This window comes from Triturus cristatus, chromosome 1_1, assembly GCF_964204655.1.
Source record: "Triturus cristatus chromosome 1_1, aTriCri1.1, whole genome shotgun sequence".
In the NCBI taxonomy this organism is placed as follows: domain Eukaryota; kingdom Metazoa; phylum Chordata; class Amphibia; order Caudata; family Salamandridae; genus Triturus; species Triturus cristatus.
In genome coordinates, this window is record NC_140579.1 from 232,097,169 (window position 1) to 232,106,648 (window position 9,480).

The 9,480-nt window shown below is 47.3% G+C and overlaps 1 pseudogene; it reads left to right on the forward strand.

Annotated features, from left to right (window-relative positions):
- Nucleotides 1-1,680: 1,680 nt before the first annotated feature.
- LOC146870046 (28S ribosomal RNA) overlaps nucleotides 1,681-9,480 on the forward strand; it is a 10,314-nt pseudogene continuing 2,514 nt past the window's right edge.

Below are 9,480 nucleotides of genomic sequence, written 5' to 3' on the forward strand. Positions count from 1 at the left end.
AGCAAAAATTGTCCTGTTAGTGTTAAATGAAAAATATAAATGCCGCTCGGGTGACCTTGCCACTGGAATGCAAAATGCTAAGAGGTTCGTGGAAGTTGAAACTGAAGAAATTAAATGTATTTTTTCATTTTAGAAAAAATGAGGGTAAAGCGAGTCAGAGTAGACACTTGCGTCAGACCAAAGAAAGAAAGAGAGGACGGGAGGGAGGGAGGGAGAAGGTGTAGAGAAAGTGATCAGAGAGGGAGAACATGTGGGGAGAGAAAGAGAAGAGGTGGATGGAAATACAGAAATTTCACGAGGAAGCAAAGGGAGCTGGGCTGGTTTGAGAATTTTTCCTTCTAGGGCTAGTTTTAGTTTTTGCGTTCTGGCCCTGGTGGCTCTGTAGTCATCCCACAGGATTACACAGTCCTGTGCACCCCAGGCACAGGCTATCCCGCTCTTTCTCTCTGTCCCTCTCTGTCTCTTTCCCTCTCTTACACACATATGCACACACACACACACACAAATGCACACACACACTGCACAAGGGGTGAACAACACAAATCTACACAAGTCAATGTACTTTCTGAAAGGAGCTGCATTACTTGAAAATGTGACCACATCTAGCACTGATTCTCTTCGTTGATATGAAAAGGAGGAAGATACACCAGTGAAATAAATTAATATAATCCACTTCTGTTCAGTCTAAAAAGTTACTGGGCATTGCCGAACCATCTGTCTTAAAGGCAATCAGACAGGTTAAAAAATAGACTAAAATGCCATGTGGCATACTAGCAAACTATTCTATCGTCTCCATGTGCACCACAGGAAATTAGTCAAGACATCTTCACCACCAAACTGTTCAATATACATTAGATGTGTGATGTCCCCTTGCAATTCACAGTCTGTTTGAGACATCCCCCTGTCTTGGCATGATGTTGCCTTGTAGATGCAAGTCAAGAGACTCGCTGTACGCCAAGACAAACGTACAGGATGTGTATCCTATTTAGTGGGTAAACCAACAGAACTCGTTTCAGACATAAGACTGAGGTTACATGTTTGTCAACACCAGACACTCATTATCCTGCCCTTTCCCCAACAAGTGACAGTAAATATCAATTAAAGGCATTGGTGGCAGCTTGCTAACACAAACCAGTCACAAGAAGACGCAATTAAACAGGAAGCCCATCTAGACTGGATGCACTATTGAGTGTCAGAGGTAATCAAAAACAATTCACATGTCTGCATCAAAAGGTATGCAGTAGTCAAGTATATCCACTGAAGGCAGAAGACACACTTGACACAAGTCTGATGTGCCACAAGAAGGCCTTCATGAGATGACTCCAAATCCTGGATGGCCATGATCATTGTCAGCCAGACCTTCCAAAATTCCTAAAGTTATATTTGACTGATGGTGTCGTAATATCTGTTCCCCGTCTAGTCCCTATTTAATTTACATAATATTTGAGCACACAGCCGCCTGGCTGTGTGCCGAGCGTGGCTGTCCGTGGTGTCCCACCGGCTGCCCGCGTGCACGTGCCTTGGTCGCCCTCCTGCGCGGCCGGCTTCCCGGCGAGGGTGAAACCCCTCCAGATCTGATCCGGGGAAAGAGAGCGTGTGTGCTGCTGGGATGCCAGACCCCTGCAGGGGCCTGGCCTTCCCCGGCAACCCCCTTGATGCTCCGGTGTCTTTTTCCGACTACGACTTCAGATCAGACGTTGCGACCCATTGAATTTAAGCATATTACTAAGCGAAGGAAAAGAAACTAACCAGGATTCCCCCAGTAACGGCGAGTGAAGAGGAAAGAGCCCAGCACCGAATCCCTGCCCGGCGGCGGGCACGGGAAATGTGGCGTACAGAAGACCGACTTCCCGGCGTCGCTCAGGGGGCCCAAGTCCTTCTGATCGAGGCTCACCCCGCGGACGGTGTTAGGCCAGTAGCGGCTCCCGGCGCGCCGGGATTGGGTTTTCTCAGAGTCGGGTTGCTTGGGAATGCAGCCCAAAGCGGGTGGTAAACTCCATCTAAGGCTAAATACGGGCGGGAGACTGATAGCCAACAAGTACCGTAAGGGAAAGTTGAAAAGAACTTTGAAGAGAGAGTTCAAGAGGGCGTGAAACCGTCGAGAGGTAAACGGTTGGGGTCCGTGCTGTCCGCCCGGAGGATTCAACACGGCGGGAAGGTCGGTGGCCCGGGAGTTCCGGATCCCCTCTGCGGGACCGGCGCCTGGGCCCTACCCAGCCCCCACAGGGTGCATTTCCTCTGCGGCGGTGCACCGCGACCGGCTCCGGGTCGGCTGGGAAGGCTTCGGGGTGGCAGGTGGCCCTCCGCTCCGGCACAGGGTGTTACAGTCCCCCTGGCAGCAGCTTCGCCATGTCCACGAGGCCAAGGGAGATTCGACCGCCTCCGTGCCCTCCTCCGGGCACCCGTTCCCGGCTGCCCCTTGGGGCGCGCCGGGGCGGTTGAAGGGGGGACCGGGCCCCCTGCTCCCGGCGCGACTGACGACTGGGGCGGACTGTTCTCAGTGCGCCCCGACCGCGTTGCGCTGCCGGGCGGGGAGGCCCACGCCGGGCGCCAGGGGTCTGCGGCGATGTCGGTTACCCACCCCACCCGCCTTGAAACACGGACCAAGCAGTCTAACACGTGCGCGAGTCGGAGGGCCGAGCGAAACCCTGTGGCGCAATGAAGGTGAAGGATGGCGTGCGCCGGCTGAGGTGGGATCCCGTCCCGCTTTCAGCGGCGGGCGTACCACTGGCCCGTCTCGCCCGCTCCGTCGGGGAGGTGGAACATGAGCGTGCGTGATAGGACCCGAAAGATGGTGAACTATGCCTGGGCAGGGCGAAGCCAGAGGAAACTCTGGTGGAGGTCCATAGCGGTCCTGACGTGCAAATCAGTCATCCGACCTGGGTATAGGGGTGAAAGACTAATCGATCCATCAAGTAGCTGGTGCCCTGGAATGAATGAATGAATGAAGTAGAATTTATAGAGCGCGTTGGCTACCCGGAGGCCTCCCAGCGCTGCGAGCAGAGAACAAGCAGAGAGCAAGGCAAAGGAAGAGCTAGAACAACCAAGTTTGTAGGAGCTTGCGGAAGGATAGAAGGTTAGATTCCTTCCGTAAATGGAGTGGAAGGGCATTATATGCAAAGGACTGGCCCCCACATCTGGCCCTCCTTATTCTAGGTTGACAAGCAAAGAGGGATACAGACGACCGGAGGTCTCTTTTCGGGTGATAGGGGGTGATCAGGGGCTGAAGAATAGGGGGGACTATTCTTCCCAAAAAATTTATGGACCAGACACATAGCTTTGAACTGGATCCTTTCCCTGATAGGCAGCCAATGCAAGGTCTTTAGTGCTTGTTTGGCTGAGTGCCAACGCGGGATTTGAAGCAGTCTACGAGCGGCAGAGTTCTGAATGACTTGGAGCTTATGAATGGTGTACTGCGGAGCTCCTAGGTATTATACATTCCCGTAATCCAGGTGGGAAAGGATCAGAGCTTGAACCATGATCCTTCTGGCATTAAAGGGAAGAAGGGGCAGAATCTTATGAAGCATCCTTAGTATCCCAAAGCAAATTGCATAGAGTTTCGCTGCTTGGTGACTAAAGGTGAGTCAGTGGTCAATCCAGATGCCTAGGCTCTTAATTTGCTCTTTGGGGGCTGGAGCAGGGCCTATGCAGTCTGGCCAGAGAGATGCCGGGTTGAAAACAGGAGAATTACCCAGGAGCATCAACTCTGTTTTGTCCCCGTTCAGTTTTAGGCACGAATGTTACATCCATTTGGAGACCTCCTCTAAGCAACTGCTTAGAGTGCCAGAAGGCCCTTTACAGTGGTTAAGTGCCACCACAAGTTGGGTGTCATCCGCGTAGGAAACAATTTTTATGCCAAACGGTTGGACGATCTCTGCCAGTGGTCTCAAGTATACATTGAAAAGCGTGGGACTAAGGGCCGAACCCGTGAGGGACTCCACAATTAAAGGGAAGACCACATCTCCCTCAAAGACCCTAAAAGAGCGGTCACTGAGGAATGACTGAAACCACTGTATTGCCATACCTGATACTCCCACATTCTTAAGTCTGAGGAGCAGGATAGCATGGTTAACAGTGTCGAAGGCGGCGCTGAGGTCAAGAAGGATAATGGCCGCCGTGCCACCCTGATCCAAAATCCTTTTTGTTTCTTCTATCACCGCAAGGAGAGCAATTTCCGTGCCCAATTGGGGACGGAACCCCGTCTGAGATGGGTGGAGCAAGTAATGGGTTTCCAAAAAGGCTACCATAGTGTTATTTACGTGTTGCTCTAGAATCTTGCTCACCCAAGGAAGGAGAGAAATGGGGCGATAGTTGGAAAAATTATCCTGATCCAGATTGTTTTTTTTTAGAAGGGCTTTGACCATAGCACATTTCCATGCTACCGGAACTGTTCCTGAGGAGATGGAAGAATTCACCATATACAGAATTAGAGGGCGAACAGTGTCGGCAACTAAGGTGAGAACCTGGGGGGGGCATCGTCCACAGGGGACCCTGATTTTATATGTGCCATGATTGAATCCAGCATGGCAAAATTGAGGAGAAGAAATTGTGCTAGTGAGAAGAGGGGCCCTACAGACGGCCCAGCAGAGGTGGTGATGGGAATAGTAGGCAGAGGGGGCAGAAAGGCCTGATAGATATTTTGGATTTTCTTATGGAAGAATTCTGCCAAAGTGTTGCAGTGCGTCAGAGGATCCTGTAGCCTAGGCTGATTTTGAGGCAGTTTAGAAAGGGTTCTGGCAATTTTAAAAATTTGTTTGGGAGAGTTAGCGGCTTATTCAATTTTCTGTTCATAGAAAATTGCTTGAGTATTTTTGATTTCCAATTTATAGCATCTAATGGATTCCCTGTATTCCGTTTTACTAATATCAGAGCAATCCAGCATCCACTTCTTTTCCAGCCGTCTGCAACGCTGTTTAAGTTCTCTCAGATTACGAGTGAACCAATGTGCAGTTTTTGTCCTGTTAATTATATACAATGGTTTTTTGGGGAGAACTGTATCTAAAGAGCCTTGTATCCAGGAATTAAATCTCTTATTTGCATTTTCTAGGTTAAAATTTTCATCCAGGGATGGCCTGTTGATTTCCAGGACAAATTTCCACTGGTCCGTAGGGAGTTTAGACCAGTTTCGCTCACACACCGGGATCGCATTGGGGGGGCCAGCAGGGCCGGGGATTTCTCAGTTTAGCGGAATTAAGAAATGGTCAGTCCAGGGGAGAGGGATAGGCAGCCCACTAGTAAGTTCCCTACAATTGCTGAAGACTGGGTCCAGAAGATGACCTTTGGAATGAGTGGGGTTCGATACTTTCTCCGTGAGCTGGAGGGCTGACAGACTATCCATCAACTCCATAGTCGTTTTATCAGATAAAATATCTAAGTGTACGTTAAAATCACCTAATATGGTAAAGTTAGCTGGTCCCAGGGCTAAGTCTGCTACTGCAGATGGTAGCGCATCAAGAAACTGTCTAGTGTTCCCAGGAGGGCGGTACAACAAAATACCAGAAAGGTGCTAGTAGGAGAGAAGGCCAGAGCATCCGGTTAAATGGAGGGGGAAGCGCGAAGACTAGAGCGCTAACCCCTGGGACCGGAAGTTGTCTTTTTCTCCCTCCACGCAATCGGGACAACACCCGTGGTGGACCGGGGCGAGGCAAGTGCAAAATGGCAATAGTGCAAGTAATCTCAGTTAAACGGTTTTTAGCAACAGTGCAAGAATCACAATTAAAAGCAAATGTTAGCAGCAGTGCAGTATCTCAAATAAAACAGATCTCGATTCACAGCACATTTAAAAAGGATACACACAAGTATTCAGTGCGGGGTCTAAAAGTAACGTTTTACTAGCGGAGCGTTGAGTAGCAGAACACCAATGCTTATGTCTAGGCTGCGCGCGCGAATGAGTTCGCCCTGAGAGAGGGGCCCGAGCCTTGGAAAGCGTTGCGGTTCCAGCGGCGTCCGGTGAGCTCTCGCTGGTCCTTGAAAATCTGGGGGAGATGGTGTAAATCTCGCGCTCGGCCGTACCCATATCCGCAGCAGATCTCCAAGGTGAACAGCCTCTGGCATGTTGGAACAATGTAGGTAAGGGAAGTCGGCAAGTCAGATCCGTAACTTCGGGATAAGGATTGGCTCTAAGGGCTGGGTCGGTCGGGCTGGGGCATGAAGCGGGGCTGAGTGCACGCCACGGCTGGACGAGGCTCCTGCCTCCGGGGCGGCGGCGACTCTGGACACGAGCCGGGCCCTTCCTGTGGATCGCCCCAGCTGCGTTGGTCGCCTCTCCCCGTGCCTCCTCCCCGGGGGAGCTGGGCCGGCGTTCTGACTCAGCCGGCACCTAGCAGCTGACTTAGAACTGGTGCGGACCAGGGGAATCCGACTGTTTAATTGAAACAAAGCATCGCGAAGGCCCGAGGCGGGTGTTGACGCGATGTGATTTCTGCCCAGTGCTCTGAATGCCAAAGTGAAGAAATTCAATGAAGCGCGGGTAAACGGCGGGGGTAACTATGACTCTCTTAACCTATTCTCAGTTGTAGTGGCCTTTACCTCCCAGTGGTCCCGCCGGTAACTGCCTCTATAGTACTAGACTCTGCGTAGAGAAGTCTATAGAGACAGGCTAAACAAGGTTCTATCATGGCAGCGAGCGTGATAGTGAGAAGAGGCGAAGCAAACGAACACATTTCCAGATGGGGTAGTTCCTGGAGAATAAAAACCCCATTAAGATGGCGTAAGGAGGTGCTGTCTTTTCAAGAAATCATTAACCTCCTCACCGAATTTGACAAATCAGCACCCGCTCCATACAATACAACAAGCAACAACGATTCAGGTCACGTTATAAGCCTTAGTTCACCCTCTGAAGCAGAAGAAGACACAACAGTAGACCTCAGCGAAACCATCAGAATGACATTAGTACAACCAATTTTGAAAATCTACCTGATGTTTACGAGATCAGCAAAGAATTGATAACAAAGAAAAGTGACTACACAAAAAAAGTCACATACTGGAAATACCCAAACGAAAAGTATAAATGTGACTTGTGTGGAGACATATTGGGAACTTTCAAAGAATTGAGAAAACATGTCTCCAACAAGCATAAAGACTTCTATCTCAAAACGTATTGTTCAAAATGTGACAAAGAAGCAGAATACCACAATATTGCATGCCATTATGCAAAATGCAAAGGAAGACCTCAAAAAGGAGAGTTGCCATTCCTGTGCAGCTTCCGTGACCTCAGATTTGGAACAAAGATTGGAGTTTCACAACATGCTCGGCACACGCATCCAAGAGCGCAAAATGAGGCTAGACTAGCAGCTCTAGCAAGCAGCAAACCATCAAAACTATGGTCACAGGAAGAAATACTGCTATTAGCAGAATTAGAAAAAGTGTATGAGAACAAAAGAAACATTAATGTGCTGATGGTTCCGCATTTTGACAATAAAAATAGTAAACAAATTGCAGAAAAAAGAAGAGATAGAAGAGATAAGAGCAAAAAATCGGCAAAGGATGTACTGCAAGCATCCAATATCTCTGAAAATGACTCCTGCGATGAACCAGAGATTGCAGTAGAAGTAACAACAGAAAGGCGCAGAGACTTTATCAATCGGAAACTAGCGCCAAAAATAAAAAACTTTGATGAACTGAATGATAGAATCACAGAAATCGAGAAGTACACCAAAAACATCCAGCATCACGATGCTGCTATGGATCTGATGGATGAGATAGTGACTTATATATCAGAAAACACCAATGATATAAGTCCTGTACCAGCAAATCGTACCGAACCAACGAGCGAACCCAATTATGAACCTATGAACTCTGCTCAAGATGAGCAACAGACTGCCTCTGTACAAAACAAGATACCAAAGAAAGATAAAAAAAATGGAAGGCTCAATCAGACACACAAGAAAAACTATGCAAAAGCAAAGGGCAGCTACAAAGAATACCAGGCAATGTTTCAAAAAGACAAAAAGAAAATTGCCCGGATAATCACTGATGGGGCAGAAGATGCCACCTGCCAAATCAGTGCTGATGAAATCTTCCAATACTATAAAGACATAATTGAAAAAGAAAACAAGAAAAATCCCAAATTCATCCCTATTGACCGGATACCAGATGAATGGGAAATTGGAAGTCTGTGTAAAGAAATTACACTGCTCGAAATAACTAAAGCCTTCGATGAATCAGATTTAAAGAAAGCAGTGGGGCCTGATAAGATTGGTCTGAATGACTTGTATAAAGTGCATAGCAGGCAACCAAGACTGCTGCCCAGAATCTTATCGTCTTGGTTATCGATGGGAAGAGTACCAGACAGTATTAAAAAAGAACCAGTCAATACCAACACCTAAGAATGTACCGATTAGCGAACTCAAAAAGATAAGAAATTGGCGTCCAATTACCATCGGTACGGCATTCATGAAGTTGTTCACGAAAATATTAACTAAAAGACTCACATTTTTCGTTGAAATAAATACGAGACAAAAAGGCTTCATGAAGGTGAGAGGTTGTCTCGAAAATCTGACTCTTCTGCAAAACATTATAAAAGGGGCACGAAAGAACAGAAGCTCGTTGGTTAGTGGTGTTCGTAGATATCTCAAAAGCTTTTGACTCTGTCAGCCATGGTCATATTCTACAGAGTCTTGAAAGACACAGAGTTCCATCATGCATCAGAGACATAATAAAATACTTATACACTGACTCAACAACATTTTTCAAGGGGAAAAACAATGTAGCAACTCCAGAAATAACAATGAAGTCAGGAGTTAAGCAAGGTGACTCTTTATCCCCATTGCCATGGATCCTCTGATCTGTGATCTTCAGAAAGACGGCAAGGGCTTCACATTCGGCTCCGATCTCATTAAGCAAATCACCGCTCTTGCCTTTGCCGATGACATCGCAGTACTCAGCAACACCTGGGAGGGAATGAGTACAAATCTGAAAATCATTGAAAAATTCAGTAAAACAACAGGATTAAAACATAATGTGAAAAAGACACATGGATTTTATATAAATCACCATAAAGATAAGATCCTGGTTAACAACTGTAAACCATGGCAATTTGAAAAACAAAACATTGAAAACATTCATCCAGGAGAAAGTGAGAGATACCTCGGACTGAACTTTGATCCACACACCGGCCATTCAAGCAACAACAAAATTAATGAAGTTCTTGTTGACTGGGCTCAAAAACTCAACAATCTAACACTTAAGCCCACACAGAAAATAGAAATATTGTGTCAATATTTGATCCCTAAACTGTCATTTAAACTGGAAATGACAGGAACAGAAGCTAAAACTTTAAACATTCTGGATCAAACAATTAAAAAGTATGTCAAACATTTTCTACACCTACCTGCATACACATGTGATGGTCTCCTGTATTTGAAAAGATCCTTTGGGGGCCTCAGTATACCAAAGTTATGTACGACAATTGGTCTGAACAAAGTCAATAACTTATTGTATCTCAGGGAAGCTCCAGATCTGATCATAGCTCATTCATTC